Source organism: Coenobita brevimanus, chromosome 4 (assembly GCF_032717465.1).
Source record: "Coenobita brevimanus isolate Jiangsu-jjx chromosome 4, ASM3271746v2, whole genome shotgun sequence".
Taxonomy (NCBI): domain Eukaryota; kingdom Metazoa; phylum Arthropoda; class Malacostraca; order Decapoda; family Coenobitidae; genus Coenobita; species Coenobita brevimanus.
Genome location: NC_136957.1, coordinates 19,082,766 through 19,088,765, shown reverse-complemented (window position 1 = coordinate 19,088,765; position 6,000 = coordinate 19,082,766).

Sequence of the window (6,000 nt, the reverse complement as noted above, 5' to 3'; positions counted from 1 at the left end):
CCTCCTCATCATCTCATCATCTCATCATCCTCATCCTCCTCATCATCTCATCATCCTCATCATCCTCATCCTTCTCATCATCTCATCATCCTCATCATCTCATCATCTCATCATCCTCATCATCTCATCATCTCATCATCCTCATCATCTCATCATCTCATCATCACATCATCCTCATCATCTCATCATCTCATCATCCTCATCATCTCATCATCTCATCATCTCATCATCCTCATCATCCTCATCATCTCATCATCTCATCATCTCATCATCCTCATCATCTCATCATCTCATCATCCTCATCATCTCATCATCTCATCATCTCATCATCCTCATCATCTCATCATCTCATCATCTCATCATCCTCATCATCTCATCATCTCATCATCTCATCATCCTCATCATCTCATCATCTCATCATCTCATCATCTCATCATCCTCATCATCTCATCATCTCATCATCCTCATCATCCTCATCATCTCATCATCTCATCATCCTCATCATCTCATCATCTCATCATCTCATCATCCTCATCATCTCATCATCTCATCATCTCATCATCCTCATCATCTCATCATCTCATCATCCTCATCATCCTCATCATCTCATCATCTCATCATCCTCATCATCCTCATCATCTCATCATCTCATCATCCTCATCATCTCATCATCTCATCATCCTCATCATCCTCAACATCCTAATCATCTCATCATCTCATCATCCTCATCATCCTCATCATCCTCATCATCTCATCATCCTCATCATCTCATCATCTCATCATCCTCATCATCTCATCATCCTCATCATCTCATCATCTCATCATCTCATCATCCTCATCATCTCATCATCTCATCATCTCATCATCTCATCATCCTCATCATCTCATCATCTCATCATCCTCATCATCTCATCATCTCATCATCTCATCATCCTCATCATCTCATCATCTCATCATCTCATCATCCTCATCATCTCATCATCTCATCATCCTCATCATCTCATCATCTCATCATCCTCATCATCTCATCATCCTAATCATCTCATCATCTCATCATCCTCATCATCCTCATCATCTCATCATCTCATCATCCTCATCATCCTCATCATCTCATCATCTCATCATCCTCATCATCCTCATCATCTCATCATCCTCATCATCCTCATCATCTCATCATCCTCATCATCTCATCATCCTCATCATCTCATCATCCTCATCATCTCATCATCCTCATCATCTCATCATCTCATCATCCTCATCATCCTCATCATCTCATCATCCTCATCATCTCATCATCTCATCATCCTCATCATCTCATCATCTCATCATCTCATCATCCTCATCATCTCAAAACCTAAAATACTCATCATCTCATCATCCTCATCATCTCATCATCTCATCATCCTCATCATCCTCATCATCTCATCATCTCATCATCCTCATCATCTCATCATCTCATCATCTCATCATCCTCATCATCTCATCATCTCATCATCCTCATCATCCTCATCATCTCATCATCTCATCATCCTCATCATCTCATCATCTCATCATCTCATCATCCTCATCATCTCATCATCCTCATCATCTCATCATCCTCATCATCTCATCATCCTCATCATCTCATCATCTCATCATCTCATCATCCTCATCATCTCATCATCTCATCATCTCATCATCCTCATCATCTCATCATCTCATCATCTCATCATCCTCATCATCTCATCATCTCATCATCCTCATCATCTCATCATCTCATCATCTCATCATCCTCATCATCTCATCATCTCATCATCCTCATCATCTCATCATCTCATCATCTCATCATCTCATCATCCTCATCATCTCATCATCTCATCATCCTCATCATCTCATCATCTCATCATCCTCATCATCCTCATCATCTCATCATCTCATCATCTCATCATCCTCATCATCCTCATCATCTCATCATCCTCATCATCTCATCATCTCATCATCTCATCATCCTCATCATCTCATCATCCTCATCATCTCATCATCCTCATCATCTCATCATCCTCATCATCCTCATCATCCTCATCATCTCATCATCCTCATCATCTCATCATCTCATCATCTCATCATCCTCATCATCTCATCATCTCATCATCTCATCATCCTCATCATCTCATCATCCTCATCATCTCATCATCTCATCATCTCATCATCCACATCATCTCATCATCCTCATCATCTCATCATCCTCATCATCTCAACATCTCATCATCATCTCATCATCCTCATCATCTCATCATCTCATCATCTCATCATCCTCATCATCTCATCATCCTCATCATCTCATCATCCTCATCATCCTCATCATCTCATCATCCTCATCATCTCATCATCCTCATCATCTCATCATCCTCATCATCTCATCATCCTCATCATCTCATCATCCTCATCATCTCATCATCTCATCATCTCATCATCCTCATCATCTCATCATCCTCATCATCTCATCATCTCATCATCTCATCATCCTCATCATCTCATCATCTCATCATCCTCATCATCTCATCATCTCATCATCCTCATCATCTCATCATCTCATCATCTCATCATCCTCATCATCTCATCATCCTCATCATCTCATCATCCTCATCATCTCATCATCTCATCATCCTCATCATCTCATCATCTCATCATCTCATCATCTCATCATCCTCATCATCTCATCATCTCATCATCCTCATCATCTCATCATCCTCATCATCTCATCATCCTCATCATCTCATCATCCTCATCATCTCATCATCCTCATCATCTCATCATCTCATCATCTCATCATCTCATCATCTCATCATCTCATCATCCTCATCATCTCATCATCTCATCATCTCATCATCCTCATCATCTCATCATCCTCATCATCTCATCATCCTCATCATCCTCATCATCTCATCATCTCATCATCTCATCATCCTCATCATCTCATCATCTCATCATCCTCATCATCCTCATCATCTCATCATCTCATCATCTAATCATCTCATCATCCTCATCATCCTCATCATCTCATCATCTCATCATCTCATCATCCTCATCATCTCATCATCTCATCATCCTCATCATCTCATCATCTCATCATCTCATCATCTCATCATCCTCATCATCCTCATCATCTCATCATCTCATCATCTCATCATCTCATCATCCTCATCATCTCATCATCCTCATCATCTCATCATCTCATCATCCTCATCATCTCATCATCTCATCATCTCATCATCCTCATCATCTCATCATCTCATCATCTCATCATCCTCATCATCCTCATCATCTCATCATCCTCATCATCTCATCATCCACAACATCTCATCATCCACATCATCCTCATCATCTCCTCCTCCTCATCATCCTCATCATCTCATCATCTCATCATCCTCATCATCTCATCATCTCATCATCCTCATCATCCTCATCATCCTCATCATCTCATCATCCTCATCATCTCATCATCTCATCATCCTCATCATCTCATCATCTCATCATCCTCATCATCTCATCATCTCATCATCTCATCATCCTCATCATCTCATCATCCTCATCATCTCATCATCCTCATCATCTCATCATCCTCATCATCTCATCATCCTCATCATCCTCATCATCTCATCATCTCATCATCTCATCATCCTCATCATCCTCATCATCTCATCATCCTCATCATCCTCATCATCTCATCATCTCATCATCTCATCATCCTCATCATCCTCATCATCTCATCATCCTCATCATCTCATCATCCTCATCATCTCATCATCTCATCATCCTCATCATCTCATCATCTCATCATCCTCATCATCCTCATCATCTCATCATCCTCATCATCTCATCATCCTCATCATCCTCATCATCCTCATCATCTCATCATCCTCATCATCCTCATCATCTCATCATCCTCATCATCTCATCATCTCATCATCTCATCATCCTCATCATCTCATCATCCTCATCATCTCATCATCCTCATCATCTCATCATCCTCATCATCTCATCATCTCATCATCTCATCATCCTCATCATCCTCATCATCTCATCATCTCATCATCCTCATCATCTCATCATCCTCATCATCTCATCATCCTCATCATCTCATCATCCTCATCATCCTCATCATCTCATCATCCTCATCATCTCATCATCCTCATCATCTCATCATCTCATCATCTCATCATCATCTCATCATCATCATCATCTCATCATCTCATCATCATCTCATCATCTCATCATCCTCATCATCTCATCATCTCATCATCTCATCATCTCATCATCATCATCATCTCATCATTATCATCATCTCATCATCTCATCATCATCTCATCATCATCATCATCTCATCATCATCATCATCATCATCATCATCATCTCATCATCATCATCATCATCATCATCATCATCATCATCTCATCATCATCATCATCATCATCATCTCATCATCATCATCATCATCATCATCATCATCATCATCATCATCTCATCATCTCATCATCATCATCATCATCATCATCATCATCATCATCATCATCATCATCATCATCATCATCATCATCATCATCATCATCATCATCATCTCATCATCATCATCATCATCATCATCATCATCATCATCATCATCATCATCATCTCATCATCATCATCATCATCATCATCATCATCATTATCATCACCATCACCGTTATCGTGATGATCATCTTCATTATCATAACCTTGAAGAAAACTAGCATAATTGATCACGACAACGTGATATTCACCAGCATCATTACAACCGTTATCATGACCATGAACTTCATCATTATCATCACAATTGCACAGGGAAGGGGGGATCGCAAATTAAAAACAGGAAAATGCATATGGAACGTATCAACAGAGTTCCCAGTGAGATGGGTCATAGTCAGTTCAATTAACACATCACTCAAGACAAATTTTTTGATCCACATTACTCACTAAGCAGCAGCAGTCCACTTACTAATGCTCCATACATATACAGTATGTAAAGAAGGAAGGGCGGAGGGAAGGAGGAAAGACTAGGAAAGGAAAGGAGGAAAGCAACTGGAGCAGGAGAAGGAAAGGTACATAAATGGAGGAGAAACAAAGCTAAAAAATGAAATAAGAGAAAGTGAAAAGGAACAAAAGAGAGAGAGAGAGAGAGAGAGAGAGAGAGAGAGAGAGAGAGAGAGAGAGAGAGAGAGAGAGAGAGAAGGAAGGGAAAAAGCGAAAGGATCTAAGACAAGAAAAGGCAATAAGGAGATAAGAGGAGGAAGGAAGGAAATTACGAGATAATAGGTGGGAATGAATTAAAGGAGATACTGTATGAAACGGACAAAATGAAAATATGAAAAAGGACAAAACAACAATCAAAGGAGACAGGAGGAGGAAGGCGGTAAGGAAGGAGAGGGAAACGGAATATGAAGAGAAATAAAAATGGTAATGCTAGGAGGAAGGAAGGACTCAAGGAACTGGGAGGGATGCGAAGGAAGCATAGAAGAGAGGAAGGAACACGGAAGTGGAGAGGAAGAGGCTGTAGAAAGAGAAAGAAGGAGTAAAGATGAAAGAAGATAAAAGGAGCAAAAAATGAAAGAGGAAGGAAGAGAAATATGGGAAGAAACGCTGGGGAGAACAGGAGAACTGAAAGAAAGAAATATGGGGAGAATTGAAGCAAGGAAGGAGGAAGAGGGTGGGGGAATGGAAGGGAAGAGGTAGAAGGAGCAAAGGATGAAAAAAAGGGAATAGAACATATTGGAGGATAGACAAGACGGATGGAAATATAAGAAACCAAAGGAAGATGGTAACGGTACAAGGGGAAAATGCGGATGGCAGTTTGGAAGAGAAAAAAAAATGGAAAGAGATAAATAGTGGGGAGAAGGAGAGACAGAAGCAGAAAGAGGAAGGAAGGAAGGAAGAAATGGAATGGGAGGAGGCTCAAAGGAAAGGAATGGGGGAGTAGGAGGTGGATAAAGTGAAGGACGAAGGTGG